The following is a 17,253-nucleotide window of genomic DNA, read 5'->3' on the forward strand; positions in this document are numbered from 1 at the left end:
TGGGAGAGGGTGCAACAGTGAGTTCAGTCTCACCAGGTCAAAGACAAGCAAGTACCTCACTAATATATGAGGTAATGGAAGTACTGGAAATCAGGTAGCTTTGTGCCATACAAGGGTGTTTCTGAATGTAAAAAGCCTTGAGGTGTAGGAAAGAAATGTTGTGCACTGACAAAAGCTTTTTAAAAAGGTAGAGTCTGTAATGATTTTTTAAAATGTAGCCGTTCTGTTTGTGATTCTTTTTGCCCATTCTAAACAAAGCAATAGGCATGTAGTCCTGTTGTAACATCATCCTTTTAAAACTCCCAGAAAACAATGAGTACACTCACTCTTTACTTAGCAGCACTCCCAGAATAGTTATTGCCCTCTGTAGCAATCAGTATAAACAGAATTTTTACAAAAGAAAAGTGTGCATTTTTGGAAAAGGATGTAGTCTTTGCAGCTATGGAAGGCTGAATAGGTAAACACTATTTTTTTGCACTTTTGATGGCACTTAAAATGGTTTTGAAAAGTACTGATATCACTGAGTTTTTCAATGCAAAGGTATAGTTTGAATGTAACTGGTATTCTTATTTCTCTTCTGACCAGACTTCGGCTGCAATTTCTGTGACGGCAGCCGTCTGCTGTCTGGTTTGGTGCCTGGTCCATAGCAGGCAAAGGAGATGTGAGGCCTCTGGACTATGGTGAGGCAGGGTAGCAGCTGGTCTGTGCTGAACTGAGCAGACATAATAACACATTTTAAGAGCTCCAAAACAGTTGTTTTATTGTGCTTTTTTTCCCCCCTGAAATTTCTGCTTCAAAGTAATAATTATTATGGATAATAATTTGTCTTTGGGTCCAATCTGTTTGCAAGCAAATTAAAAACCCATTGATTTCCAGTAGGATAGAAATTATTTAAAAAGTCTGCATTGAGAGGGACCCTGGAGATCACTTCGTTCAACTTTCTGTTGAAAACAGGGCCCTGGCTTAGGTTATCCACGGCCCTGTCAGGTTGAGTCTTCAGTATCTCCAGTGAAGATGATTCTACACCTTAAACATGTAGTTGTCACAGAATCATAGAACAGTTGAGGTGGGAATGGACCTCTGGAGATCATCTGGTCCAACCCCTCTGCTCAAACAGGTTGCCCAGGACTGTGTCCTCAGTGAAGTATTTTTTTCCTATATCCAGATGGGATTTCCCCTGACTCAAGTTGTGTCTGTTGTGTCTTCTGTCACCATGCATCATTGTGCAAAGAGTACCTTCACCTCCTTTGCATCTGCCCTTTAGCTATTGGAAGACTGTCATTATGTCTCCCCAGAGCCCTCCCTTCTCTAGGCTGAACAAACTCCACTTCTTCAATGTTTCTTTGTATACCAGATTTGTTAATCCTCTAATCAACTTGGTGGCTCTTTGTTGGACCCTGTCCAGTTCTTCAGTGTCCTTCTTGAGCTGCAAATCAGGATGAATTATTCCAGGTGTGGCCTGACAAGCACCAAGAGGAATAATCACAGCCCTCAAGCTGTTGGGTTACCTCTGGCTGATGCAGCCCAGGACCTTTTTGGCTCTGTTGTTGCAGGACACACTGCTCACTCAGGCTGAGCTTGCTGTCCCACGGGGACCTTCCTAGCAGGGCAGTTAGCTGTCCCCCAGCCAGGCAGATAAGTCTGTCAATGGGCTCATCCACCTGATCTGACAGTAATGAACCAGTAAGAGATAGTAATGACTTTTCTTAGTTAAGATGTCTTCCCAGACTCTTCTCCACCACTCTTTACTGCCTTTGTATGGATCTCTTGTGAGAAAAATATAAAACATGAGTTAAATGGTTAAATTTTTCTAGTCCAAGGGAAGTAAAAATACAGTGCTGCTGCTAAAGGTTTAGAAAACAGGACAGGCTTGTCATGTCATGATGTAGTAAGCTTCCTGTCAGAGAAAAGATACCCCAAGACCAAATTGTGCTTGAGCTGGGCCATTAACAAGGAGTCAGCCTGAATACTTAACCATCCCGTCTCTGAGGACGGGATGGCAGGCTGTTCTTTTTTCTGCTCAGTGAATTATATAATTAATGATGGATATGTGCATTTTATCTACCATTTACCTAACTGCTGTGTGTTTCTATTTTTATTCTTTTTAAATACAGAAGAAGGGAGTCAAATACAAAAAAGATGCAATGGAGGTTACGGAAGAGGTACAACCAGCTCTCCAGTCCAAGTGTCAGCCTCTGTGCTGATTCCATTTTACCTTATCTGGCTGAAATATCCCAGCCCTTCATGCCAAAATCAATTACATCATAGCTCTTCCTCATCCAGACCAATGGTACTTCTGAAAAGAATACTACTAAACCATTACCTCAGAACAGTGTTTCTCCTCTAGCTTCAAAAATGTCAAGAGTTTAACAGCATTAAGGGTATTATACATCCTGTGTTTTTAACTGGGCACTGTTTCTAATGTTCATGTAGACTATCTAGCCTACTGAGACAAAAGTCTGTTTTTTCACAATCCATCACCATTACTGTACCTGTGGAAGAACATGTATTCTTTTTGTGCTGGGGTTAAAAAGCACTATTTTTTAAATTCCCTCCATCAATCATGGACATACTGTAATTCGTCTTCTTTTGGTAAATCTTAGATTTATCCATACACATATGCTTTAAACTGCCCTCTTCATTTTCTGCAACCCAGAGGAGAACACCTTGTTTTTAAGGTAAAGAAAATAAAAGTGGAAGACACCACAGTCTGTACTCCATTTGCAAAAACCTTTGCAAATCTGAACTCTGTGCCTCATAGAAATATAAAGCAAAAGTTAGCATTTGAAAAGGAAAAAGTAAATGTAATACATGTTGTGTGAACATATTATATAAACTATCTGAAATCAAATGCTTTAGAAGAAGGCATGGCTTGAGTTTATAACAAAGGCTGAGGTTTAGTAGATCAACCTCTGACCTGTAGCTGGGAATAAATAATGCTGAGATAGTTGGGTAGAGTTTGAGAGAGAAGTCCATATAACTCCCAGTGATGTGTCATTGGGCACCTCAAGAAATAAGTAGTGGGATTCAGCCAAATGTTTTTCAGGAAGGGCAATGTACTGTGGCTTTAGGATATCATCCCTCCACTTCCCCACTTCTTGCAGCGACGGAATTGGGTATGCAAGCCCCCTGCACAGCACACAGGTCTCACCAGTCATTTCCTCATCTTCTGCAGTACTGCTTGCTCAGCTCAACACTTGGGTCACAGCAGTCAGTGGATTACAGGGCCATATATACCCTCATTTAAAATCTTTTCACACACAGTTACGCCAGGGGTGGTACCCCCTCTTGGCATCTTTGTTACAGCTCTGCTTCTGAGGCTGAACAACATAGGATAGGTGCAGAAAGATACTCCGGGAGATGGGGAGCATGGAGCCTTGTAACTGAACTGAGTCAAGCCTGACACAAGAGGAAGGGCTGAGATATAGATAACAATCTAGTTACTATAGTGACAAAGGGGAGTATATATTGAACCTGACAGTGTCCTTTTAAGCACTTGACATAATATGTATCTTTCCTAAAATAAAATTTACAGTGGCCAAAAAAAAGAAGGCAAATGTATAAACCGTACGCTCCTTTCTGGTATATGCATATTTACTTCACAAAGCTACAATGTGAAAAAACTGCAAAATATCAAGCCTGGTAACACAAAAAACATGCATAAATAGGTATACATGAGCTGTTCCATCAATGAACTAATGACACACTAAGGCTAATGCTTTCATGTAAGCTCTTCAGTTACCTGGCAATACGTGGAATAGCATCTGATCAGTAAGAATAGTCCTGTTTTTAAAATCACCTCTCAGTTTCTGTTTTATTTGTAAACACCTACTGTTAGCCTCCTTTGTGACACAGCTCCTACAGAGTGCATAAAGAACTGCATTATCAATTAATTTGCCTGACTTCATTTCTCAGCTGTACGTCAGTGTCACGCTATGCATTAAAATAGCTGTCTTCATAAATTCTCCAGTAGGAAATAAAAACAGAATGATACTTTTTGAATCCTAACTGAGAAGTGATAATTCAGACGTACAATGTTTTCACCAATGCAAGGAAAGAACTTGCATTTCATACTGATAAAAATCCCTCCTAATGAAAATTAGGAGCAGGAGTCCTAGTAATTTTTTCCCAAGAGGCTTTAAAATTTCTTTTTCTCAAGCCTTCAGTGTTCTCTACTGCAGTGCATGTATTAATTTTATTATTTAATTATTTTCGACTTTTGGATACTGTTTCAAATAAAGTTAACTCTTTGCAAAAATACAGTACTTTCTTCAACTTCCATAGAATGATTGCATACTTTACTTAATGACACTGTTTAATTCTGCGTTCTACTTTTTAAAAGGATTTCTCCCAGGTCTGAATCTTCCTGCGTGGAGCTTTAATGCAGTCTTTAAATGCTGATCTGTCTTACGGGTTAAATCTGTATGAAGGAGGAGCTGGGAGGAGGTGTAAAACTAATGCACAATAACTAGAGGTGACTGGCTGAGGAGTCCCAGGTCCTCCTCCAGACTATTTTCTCACAATGATTGCCCTGCATGTCAAGTCTTATCCCTGCCTTGGGAGAGTGACTTCTACCACATGAAAGTTCATGTATATACAACACTCATTTAATCTTTGGCTGACTTGCTGATACTGCCGACAGAAGGGCGAGTTTGAGCCATCTGCAGTGGTTGCGTTCCGGAGGACAACTTTGCTGTAGGATCTGGGCTGAGATGGCCAACTCATTTCACATAGATTACCCAACAGCCTTCAGATATAGCAGTGATGGTTGTTACTGACCTGGGCTGGATTCAAACTGGCAGTTAAAGCATGAAAGGCTCCATATGCCATCATCTCCCTTGAGCCATTAGGTGACATATGGTTTCATTCTGAGAAAATAGATGCTAAGCTGATCTGGAATTATGTATGCAAAGGTTAAAGGCGTCTTTTGCTATACCCTGTGGGAGCTTTTTACAGATATTTATATCACAAGGGAGAAATCCATGGTGTGGAAATTATAAATCCCCTCATTCATTTAGTATGCCAATTCATGTTAAATTGAATGATCAGTGGTATCCTAAAATGACTGAGAAAGCCTTCAGGCCTTACAGTTGGGTTTTTTTGTTTGTTTTGTGGTTTTTTTTTGTTTGGGTTTCTTTGAGGAGAGTGAGAGTAAAGAGGGCTGCATACTTACTTCTTCTGTTTTCATCCACCTGCGTTAATTGCTTATGAAAAATATGTCTATTAAATTAACTTCCACCCACAGTTGCCATGTCACCTGTCCAGAGTTCTTGTATAGCATGGCCAACAGGATTCCTAAATCTGCCTTTGCTACTTTCAGATGATAGACACAGCTGAACTCCTGTTCGTGTACTACTCCGAAATATGCTCAGAAAGGCTTTTGTGACAATTTCAGGAGGTGATTGGAATAAGCTATCTACAATTGAAGATCATGTTGAAATTGTAATTTCTTCCAGGCTATGGATAAAATTTAAAATATTCAATTTTCTTTTCCCATTTGAGTGGATGCTGGTATCTAAACAACAACACAGAGATTAGCTTCACCTAATTTACATTTCATGCAGTTCAGCAGAAAAAGAATCAGCAGACTACATTTCCTTCCCCCACCAAATTTTTAAGAAATCTACTAAAATTGAGCTTTAACTACATTAATATTTAGCATAGCAAGGTGACCACATAGCTACGTCTTGACTGCCAGTCTGAAAGACAATTTACTGCCAGTCTGAAAGACACTGAGTGGGGGAATGGGCCCAGGTTCACTTTCCGCTACTACTAGAGCTGCCCAGAAGTTTCAGCTGGAAGGAAAGAGAAGACTAGGAGGAGCCTAGGATCTGGACTTAAAAAATCTGGTCACAAATATGTCTTCCAAGGCTTTCAGAGACACCAAAGAATTACTGCTATGCTTGCCCCTACTAGTTCTCACCTAAAATGCTTATGGCATAGTAATTTTAAGTTGAAAATATGGCACAAAAGCTGACACAGACCTGATAATTTCACTGAGAATTTTGTTGTGTTTTTATTCTCCTCACATTTCCTTCTTTGTAGTGTGCAATATGAGTGCAGATACTACAGTGGGCGTAGGATACATGTTATTATCCTCATGCATGGGTCTACAACTGTTGCACCAAATAAATGTTACTTCTGACTCCCCTGAACTGTTGTTGTAAATGTGTCCCCAGAAGAAGAAAATATGCATGTTAAGGGAGGGAAATTATATGTGAGAGCATACCTCAAGAGGAGGAAGAGAATGATTGAAGTTTCATGAGAAAGCCATAGGAGAAAAGGTCTTTTATAAACCACAGAGAAGCCTGGAGCACATTCTGTGGGATCTGGCGGAAGAGATAAAGCCCAGGAATAAAAAAGTGTGCACCAATAGAATGGTGTAAGCTACAAGGAGGATGAAGAAGTTGTTGTGAAGAATGAAAATATATATCAGTCACCTGCTGGAAATAAAGGTGTGACAGACTAGGAGCCAATTTAGAAAGGGATCCTGTCACTAACAGTCTTAAATCAGTTCATAAGCAACACTAACGGAAAAGGTGTTTTTAGTCTTTACTGCAAATAACAGAAAATAGCCTGTATTTTTGTAATTCAACTCCATATGTCATTTTTGTAAACATATTATAAAATACTACTTAGTCAAAGAATTTTTGGAGTTAGGCATTTTCAGCCACCGTGACTGACTGAGTGGCTGACTGCTGGAACAATTCTGAGGCCTGAATATATGAAATACGATATGTGTATTATCCCACATTCAGAATATTTTGCTTCATTTTGTTTCTGTGCCATGTCAGTCTTCTGTTTCTTTTTCTGCTCTGTGCTATCAGGTATAATTAACTGCAGTTTGTTTGTGTTTTTTTCCTAGAGCTACCTACAAAAGCTCCCACTCTATGTGTTTGTGTAGCTCTCTTAAGCACAACCATGAAAAGAGCTGTCAAAAAAGTCAGGAGTTGGGCAGGGGTCAGTGCTAATTAACAGAAGGACTCGGAAGAGGAATAGTCTGATTCTGAGATCAAGCATGGGATGTTTGGACAGAAGAGAGCTAGGCAACACAATTGTTTCTTTTAATGTAAAAGCTCATAAAGCCACAGCGATGAAGCTAACGTGTGAGGATTTCAGTAGTGATGCTTTTCAGGCAGCGGCACTCCCAACGTACTGCTTGCTGTGTGGTAAGGAAGGAGAGAGGGCAGACAGCTCAAGGATCAAGTTCAAGGTTCAAAACCAGCTCAAATTTTTCAGTTGCTTAAAATTTTTGCAGTCTCGCTCAATTTTAAGTGTAAAGCAGTACACTTCCACTTAATAGAGGCTAGAAGGCCTGAAGGTATAGCTGGGGATAGAGTGAGGAAAAACCCATAAATTTACCTGTTCATGGGAGACAGAGAAGAAGAGAAGCCACTCGTGGCATTGCCTGAGTGTCTTCTGAGCAGAAATGGCAGCTGAAGATCATTTCATTAAAACTGATTGTGCTGTCCCAAGACTGATTTGTAAGTTTTCCATGGGAGGACAAGGCTGTTTTATCCCAAGACAACTGTGTTCCATAGGGTAAATTAATAATTTACATTCAGAGTCTAAATCACAGCTAGACTGTGTGAGCCTAAAGATTATATATATCTCTGCAGGGTCCAGACCAGGATCTGATATAAAATTTTCACCAACAGTGGATATCAAGCTTAGTAGTGTGGCTCAGGTTTTAAGCAGGTGGTTATTCTAGTGGATCTGCTCTGTTTTTTGCTATTTTATACTCCAGGGCTATAAATCTTTACCACTTTTCAGTGTTTTACCCCTTAGAGAAGCTATTTTTTTTTAAAGTTACATTCTGATCTCGATTTTAACATAATTATGAACCAAGCATGAAGTGTATGCCTTTTAAAGCATTTTAACTTGATATAGTTAAACCAACACTTGGCTAACAAATTATTATTTTATGCAGGTTAACCAAGGTCTTTTTCATTTATGCATCTATTTCCAGTAGGTGGCACTCCAACAATTTCTGTAAATGTTATGCTGTTTGAGTCTGAACTCTTGCAAAAGCAGAAGAGTCTGTGCGAATAATGAAAAATTGATTTGTAATTCTTTTATTTTAGACATCACACCAAAATCTTATGTGTTTATGAATTTTATGGTCAAGGCTGGAAACTGGGGAAATAACAGAGGAGGAGGAGAAAGGAATTTGTGGAATTGTTGCCTTACAAAATGTTGTGAAATACACTACAGTAATTTGATTTAGTATTCTCCAGTCATCTCCCATGACTACTACAGTCCTTGACAAGGAAGTCTGGAGTTCCTGGGTGGAGGCAGCTCTCCTGCCTGGGATGCTCTGGCATTTGATTCAGTGAAGGAGAGATTCCTCTGGCCCTCAGAAGAGCTGCTGCCAGTGCGAAAAAAAGGGAAAGAATAGCATTGAAAGAGGGACCAGATCAAAGGATGACACAAGAAGGAACCATGAGGCTGGATTTGCCTAAATTCATAATAACGGTAAAATATTCTGTGCTTTAGGAGTGTTTACTCCTAAAGCTTAGCTGACTCCAACTTCCTGCCATTCTTTAGCTGATGAATGGAGCTGAGGTGAAATTCTGGCAACACTAAATGTGATGGCAGAGCTCCCATAAATTGAAGGGGCTGAGGTTTTACCTTGTGGCACTTATCCTCCATCCATCTACAGCCATCAGCTCTGCTATGGAGAATAGAAAGTCTGTGGGAAAAACCATGACCTTTTCTGAATGCTCTTTAAATATAGTTTAGGGAAAAAAAAGCACATGTGCTTCACTCAAAGCAAATTTGGTTACTCAGTGCGATCACTCTGTGTGCCAAGCAGAGGAAGGGCATACAATTCAAAAGGCTGGTGCATCTCATTCCAGAAGAGCTTGATCTGCCAAGCAGCAGCATTATGACTAAGACCTTGCTATGGTGCTGGTATTATATGTGTTTCCCGTGGATCTTTAGTTTTATTCAGGATAGTCAAACTTGCAAAGTGAAACTTTGGCAAAGTGAAAAATAATACCTTGGTGATTTCTTAGTTTATGGCTACTAGTTTAGACATTCAGCCTGTCATTCTGGGTAACAGTTCATGCTTCTCTCTCCCCAAAAGAAGCAAATTTGAAGGTCAAATATGTTTCTGAGTTAACATACAGTGTGTTAACAAACTGCTAGTTCCAGTTCCTAAGGGACAGTTTGGCATGGTTAATGGAGGTGGCAACCAAATCCCTGAAAGGTAAAAGAGTTTTTTAGCCAAACTTGCTGAAATCTGGCAGGCCAAAGCCAAAGGTAACACTAACTAAGAAGTTTAGGCATTGTGTGGATTTAGTTTCATTTTTGCAGTAAAGGGCATGGGATTTACCTTCACTGCAGGTTTAGTTGGAACACAGAGAGCTTTACCCTATATTAAATGTGTTATTTTTAATTTTGGTGGGCTGAGTAAACATCAGTACACAAAACAACACATAAACATGCATTGCCTGATTGTGAAGAGCTGTTTATAAGAACATAATAGTGAACTTTTTGGAGCATTAACTGCATTGTAGAAAGTCTACTCTTTTGACAGCTGCTCAGATTGCTCCTTTGCCATGCCCTTCAAATCACGTTTGGTCAGAGCATCTCTCTGTCTTTTTGTGTTGTCTATATTTGTGTTGATCAATCTGTCACACCAAGTTAAACAACACTACAGCTGGACTGTGCAATATACTTTATTTTTAGGTTTCTGGAAAAGGTTTGTGTCCTATGTGAGAGCTATGGAGGAAAGACATCATTATGGAGGAATCCTAATTGTAAATTGAACCACATAATTTCCTCCATCCCCAAATTAGCAGTATAAGGTAAGAGAGATTGGATTTCAAAAGCTGTGGCACTCTTCCCTCTGTTCCAGTTTACTTGTCCTTGATTCATCTGGAGGGAAAACAAGCATGTTAAAAGGCAGTATAAAGCAGATAACTTCCATGTACAAATAAGCATCTCGCAGCCTCGTGAAGTTTGAAAAGCCCAGCTATTTACTGTGTTACATTCTTGCTCATTGCCTGGTTTCAGATATCAAAGCAGTATGATCATACTTGTCAGGCAGAAGAGTAAATTTCTTCTCATGCTTTCCTTGAAAAGGGTTCAACATTTTAGTTCCTCTCTTGCCTCATTTGTTCATCCTTACTGTCCTAACAGGGGCTAAGTTTTGGCTCCTTTGACAATTTGCTTGTTTTAATAAATCTGAAAAGTGGTTGATTGGGCTGCATTGACCAACCCTGACTTTTCCTTGGTGCTGACCAAAACGGTTCACATAGGCTGGCTCTCTGTAACAGCTTCAGCTGGGGGTTTAGGACTCCAGCAGATCAGCTATAGCAGATTGAGCTGCAGGAGTTTTGGATACTACCACCCCTACTTGCCTATTTCTCCTTACCATCAGCTACAGGTTACTGCATTTCCTAGCCAGGAAGACAGAATGCAAATTGTTTCTGTACTTCAGTTCTCCCAGGTCAAGGACTTGTGTTTCAGTGCAAACTCTTCACTCTTGGCTTAAGCTAGTTCACCAAATTGTACCTGTACACTTAGGTGGGCTGGGAGCACGGGAACCTCGGAGACAGACAACTGGGACCAACAGATAGGTGCTGCAGTACTACATCTGCTAAAACGTCTCTGTGGGAGCCCTAGAAAACACCAAAACCTGGATCTTCTGCTTTGTATTGCACCAATAGATCAGTTTTCAAGCCACAGAGCAGCAGCTGTTTGGGAGGGAAGAAAAAATGAATTTACCATTTAGTTTTCTTTTCTTAAAAAATAGAATCAGATACATCCAGGTATTCTGGCTCTTCTTCTCTCTCTCCTTTTTCTTTGAACTCAGAGAAAACATTTAAATATAGTTTTCAGCTTGGCTATGAATAAATCGGTGAAATCATAAGTGGGGAAAATCTATATGCATAATTTCTAAAATATATTTATATACGCATATGCTGTATTTAATATTGATATGTTGTACATTGTATTTATTATATTGAATATAGAAATAATATTTCTGTTAATTATTACCCATCATTTTATTTTGTTCAAATACATGTATATGTTTTATGACAGTCTATGTCTACACAAAGTTAATTTTTAACAGAAAGCATTTAGATTGGATATTAGGAAAAATTTATTCACCAAAAGAGTGGTCAGGTGTTGGAACAGGCTGCCCAGAGAGGTGGTGGAGTCACCATTCCTGGAGGTTTTTAAAAGACATGTAGACGCTGCACTTCAGGACGTGGTTTAGGAGACATGGTAGTTTTGGGTTGATGGTTGGACTTGATGATCCAAGAGGTCTTTTCCAACCTTAATGATTCTATGATTCTGTGATTCTATATCTTGAGTTTGGTTGTATTGAAGATGTAAGCTATATGAACATCTGTGCTATAGAAAGAAAGGTTGGGTTTTTTGACAGATTTTTTAAAATACACAATTCTCACAAATACAACTTGACATGAAATTTTAGGATATTTTAAAGACTTTGTCAAAAAAGCAATACCGTGTATGCTCTTGGAGTTCTGTGTTATGACATAACAAAACCTTTCTTCAGGGAGTAGGTAAAATAATGTCAGTGTATTACCTGGCAGTTGGGGAAAGATGCTAATTAAAGCATGAATTCGGTTACCTGAGCTTATTAGCTTATTGCTAACTAACAAGGCAAAAGCCCCCTGAGTTTTGGGAACTGAACTATATTGTGTTAAACTCTTTTCCCCTGTGAGAATTGCTGAGCTGCTTCTTTTAATGATCCTTCCTCTCTTTAGAGACAAAGAAATGTTAAATGTTGTCGGTACCCTCCTCCCCAGTTCCTCTTTTAGCTCTGTCTGAATAACTTTCTGTTTTTACTTATTCCCCTGATGCAAATTTTATTGAAATCTCAATTCCTTGTAAATTGGATCTCAAACTATCTTTTGAAATTTATCTAGAGGAAACATAAAGCTAGTGAGAATGACTGTTCCTCCTTGTGTCTCTCTTCATACACTCTCAGTAACTCCATAGACAGTGAATTATTATTTTACTGATTTCTGTGGCACCTTTGCTCTGCTAGCTGACTAAGATATTTATGTCTTGTAGTGTGGCTTGAAGGTCATTAATGCTGGACTCTGAAAAACTGCCAATGAAGAGAGAATTTTTAAAAGTCAGTAATCCTCACCAGTCCTGCTAATTTGATGAAGGAGGCACACTTAATCGATTGAGATTCATTACTGATTTGCTGGATTTCCTCTGCTGCTAGGTGTAGTCAGAACTAGTCTCAGAGTTTTGAATCCCCTGAAAGCAAGGGCTTTCCAGTCAACCCTCAAAGCCTTGCCAGGACTACAGCCAGAAAAGGAGAAAAGGTTATCCAAAAGATGACTGCTCATTCTCAGGTCGCATGAATCATTGAATGAAAAAAGCAGGGGGCCAACATACCGTGGCTGTGTGTTCACACTTACCATCATAAAGCGGGAAACGAGAAGCTATACTCTGCATTGATTCCATCTCCCAGGGGAGCTTCCAGGGTGTCTGGAAACACCCTGCACAATTCTCAAGGCTAAAGGCAGCAAAGAGATAGGTGAACTGTGTGGATGTAGCCCTAGATATATAAGACCATTGAATCCAAATGATTTTTTGCACATTAATTTATTGCATGTGGCATGAAATTGCTTGGTGTGGCTGCAGCATATTTAACGCCCCAGGTCAGGTGTGACATTAGGCAATCTGAATGTGAAGATACACTGCATATCTCTTCCCCACTACAGCTTCACTCTCAATTTCACTTACATTAGGTTTTGTTGTGCCTACCCAAGGAGGGTTGTCAGACCCCCATGGGCAAGCCAGGTCCTCCTTAACCCAGCAAAGTCTCACCCAGGAAAACTCTGGCTAGATTTCTGTCACACCAGAGGATTGAATTAGCATCGTGTAGAGCCAGGCAGCCACAGGGTGGAAGAGGCAGAGCGGATGCACAGACAAGGCATGGGAGAACATGGCCTTTCTGGTAGCAATGAATTATTACAGTGGCTCGATCGTTTTCTGTGACTTTGTGAGCTCAGGAGGATGTAACTAGTGCAAGCCTCTCTTCAATAAAAGTAGTCCTATAAAGCAATTTGCTTCTGTGGCAGGATAGCATCATTGAATCATTTAGGTTGGAAAAGACCCTTAAATAGTGTTGTCATCGTTTATTTACAATTTAATAATTTGGGTATTTTCACTTATAATCAGCACTGGCAGTTCTTAAGATTGTATCTCAGATGTCAGGATGTTTCAGGCTTTTTCAGTAAAAACCTCTAGAGCTTGAAGGGCTGAAGACAGACTGAAAGTCATGTTTTGAGGCTGACTGGGGACTTAAGATACAAAAGATGCTTGAAGCAGGTGAAGTTATAGGAAAAGGCCCCAAAGCTTGAAACTCCAGAACAATTAAGCACTAAGCATTTTTTGTGACTGATCTCTAGATTTTTTTAAAAAAGTATTAGGAATTTCAGGAAGAATATTCCATGGAGTAGGAATGCCAGGTATTGACAGTACCAAGTGTTTTCTGTGCTGTTTGGGTTAAAAATTAGCATGACTATAACGAGAAATCTACGATAAATTCTGAGAAATGTTAACGTAGGGAAAAAGGGCACCTGAGAAAGCAGATTTCAAAGAATGCATTCAAAATTTTCATTTAAACAGTCTTTTATTTGCCTAGAGAAATATACAAAACCTGTTTAAAAGCATTCTTATCTGGACCTTCTGTTTGCCTGCAGGACGCCTTTTAGTCTGCTTAGTACTGTGCCCTGGCTTTGTTGCCTTGACTATAATTTCCGTCTTCCATTTCTCCCTTGCTTATACATTCCTCCTCCTGTGATAGAGCTGCATGGGAACACTGAAGGGAAGCTGCCATACGTGCATTGACCAGGTTTGCCCTGTGACTGCCCTGCTGCAGCAGCCAGTTGCATTTGGGACTAATATGAGAGTAGCCAGCAGTTCTCAAGCAGCATCTGTTACAGACAATATCAGGGTGACAAGTCAGGGTGTATCTGGTTTCCTGTCCACACAGCCCCTTCCCACATTGCTACTCATAGAATGATACACTGTTGAGAAATGATAGAGGGTGGTCACAGTGCTCATAGACCTAGCAGGCCGTTGGTCCTACTGCTGACGACTGAAAGGCAGCTTTAAGTACCTGGGGGAGGCTGTGAAAAGTGGGGTGAGAGAAGAGTGGGCAGTAGCTTTGGCTCTTAGCCCTGCTAGCAGCATGGCAGTTGTGGAGGCCTATGCCCTGCCACCCCTCTCGCACGGTCTTATTGCACAAGTCTGTGAGTCTCTTTGGCACTTGGAAAAGATGGTGGAGCTCCCCCTCGTTGACACAGGTACAGAGGTGTAAAACACCTCCTGCTGGAAATTGCAAAACTTGGTTCCAGGCTGAGGGAGCAGAAGCTCAGCTTGCCAGTTGTATCATGGGGACTTAAATGTCCCTTCTTTGACCTTGTTCCTCTGACACTCCCCCCACCCCACCCCCCAAACAAAAATTAAAAAAAAAACCAAAATGAAACCAAAACCAAACCTCAAACCAACAGAAAACCAAAACAAAAGAACAAAATTCTGTTGCTCTGGAAGCAGCTTTATTTTTTGTTTAGAGCTTCCTAGAACCTGTGTGCCTGAGGCTGGTGGGGGTGTGTGCTGGATCAGTGTTTTACATTCCCTAGCATGGTTTTCCTCTCTGATGTATTCCTCCTATGGCTGGCAAACAGCCAGGTGAAATTGTGCAGAACACCAAATATTAAGAAACCAGGAGACAGAGCACTGTGTCTGTGTTGCATCCAGATTGGAGACGGAGCATTACAAACAGACATTTTCCTAAATTTGGGATTAGAATTGCTGAAGCACTTAGGATAGTGTGTTTGCATGTACTTTTCTTTGGAACAGAAAAACTTACTTTTAACTGTAATTCCAGTCCCCTATGTGGGCTCCTTCCTGTCAATGAAACCCTTTCCTTGTTTCAGTTGCAACTGATTAAACGATGCTGCTAGAAAAACTGTGTTTCTTGCACGTAAAATTCACATACATGTGTTTAACTTGGTTTACTTTTTAATTGACATGTTAATCTGGAGTCATTTGAAGCATCTGAAGGCATAATTGATTGCTTTCATTGCTATTTGTTTTCAATGATTAAAAAAAATTAATTTTCTGAGACAAGTCTTTCAAGTACAATTTTCTTGTTAGAAAATATATGTGTGCAAGTCAGCAATTGCTCTGCAGCTTAGGAGAAACAGCTTGCAGATCAGGGATACATAGTAATTACATGCCAGATCAGAGCAAAGCTCAAGAAGCCTGTCACATCGACTAGAATTTATGCTGGAAGACCATATTTTTCCAAATTCAGATTTTGCTCTTGTCTCTTGACAATATAAATAAAGCTCCTTCGTTCAAAAATCTTGCAGCCTAGCTGTGAATTCTTGTTGCCTACTTGCCAACAGAAATACCAGACTTTCTTAAAGTGCATTGAGGACTGGCAGGCAAGAGAATTTGCACTTGGATGGGAGCTTTTACAGCTGAGTGCCAGAGATTCCAGGTAAGAGGGTACCTGAAAGAGCCGATGGCACTGATGGAATGAGGCAGTGTATCTGCTCAAATTTGCTGGCTATTGTTTAAAACAATGGCTCAAATCTAGCAGTATTCGGGCTATCCACCATTACACTTTTCAAAACTAGCTTGCTGGGAGAGATGCTAGCCTTGCCGTTGGGGCTGGCTGTCTTCCCTGGTGGTTCCAAGTTATGTGATGGCAGTGTCCAAGTTAAACTATAAATATAGCAGCTAATGTAGTTGAAGGTATACTTATTTTATGCATCCTTAATCTTTGTAGTGATATATTGACTGAGAGCTGTCAAAATGCCTGCAGTAAAGCTGTAAGCTACACCTGTACTTACTTAAAGATCTTCTTCAGAGGTGCCCTGGAATGAAAAAAACCTGTTTTGGTTTTGCGATAAAAAGCATATCCTTTAGTGCATCCACCAATTAAAGAAATAAAACATCCCACAAGACACTAGTATTTTGTCAGAACACAATGATGTGTTACATATTAATTACTTTCATGTATTGCTCCTAATTATCTGTAATGGCCAAAGGTAACCAAACTGAAAATAAACAAAGCGTATGCAGAAACTCTCTTGACCAAACACATGCTACAGAATTTCAATGTGGCTCCTGAGGGGCTTATTATGGGTTGGAAGTACTGAAATTTGCCTGTGGTTTAGGCATAAAACTTTTCAAACATGGCTGCACTCTGTTAGTTTGTTGACAGACTCATTCCACACAATTGTCAGCCCCCTAGTACATATTATAGAGGGGTCATTAGTTCTAGGAAAAATGGAGTATTTGTCATCACTGCAGCAGAAGTCTGTACATATCATAAATGGAGCCTGAAGGGATTTAGTTCCAGGTTATTAAGTGTTCATTTGAGATGGTGGATAATAACTGCTGTTTCTGGTATTTTAGATTAGACTGCCCTTACTGCTTGTATTGCTTCTTTTCAGTGACTGTTAGTCTTGTTATTTTAAGTACATATTTAATGATTGAGGCAGCGTCATGGAAACCAGTAAACTTGTGTACTGTCCAAAAGCTGCAAAGTATCAACTCATTAGTTAGCACTTTATCATCAACTAAGCTCTAAAAAGAACTCTGCTGCAAAAATATCCAGTAATTAATGAGGCAGCACTGTTATTTGGAACTATTTACATGTAAAAATTAACAATTGTGTGGTTTGTTCACTTATTTGAATACATATAAAAGCACTGATACAGATCTTACAGAATAAATTTCCGTATGAGAAGCTGCAGTGGAAACAACATCACCCTGAAAAAAACTAAAATTAAGGTATCAAGGCAAATACAGGTACTTTTTTAAAAGGTTTGTCTGAAATAACACTGTTGGCCACTCCAGTAATGTTTTGGTTTCCTTCCCTAATTAGAATCGTAGCCTATGCTGCAACCTCAAACTCTGATAATAGTGATGCAGTTGTTAACTGGATAGCACATTAGAGGGAGAAAAATAACATTAAGTATAGTAAAACCTCTTTGAAAACATAATTTCCTGTTGCTTATTTGCAAGTAGACAATACAGACTGAGCTTTTTGTATCAGTATTTTGCAGATTCACAGAATCACAGAATCACAGAATGGTAGGGGTTGGAAGGGACCTCTGGAGATCATCTTGTCCAACCCCCCTGCTTGAGCAGGCACACCCAGAGCAGGGGGCACAGGACCACGTCCAGGCGGGTTTTGAATGTCTCCAGAGAAGGAGACCCCACAGCCTCCCT

Source organism: Phalacrocorax carbo, chromosome Z, assembly GCF_963921805.1.
Source record: "Phalacrocorax carbo chromosome Z, bPhaCar2.1, whole genome shotgun sequence".
Taxonomy (NCBI): domain Eukaryota; kingdom Metazoa; phylum Chordata; class Aves; order Suliformes; family Phalacrocoracidae; genus Phalacrocorax; species Phalacrocorax carbo.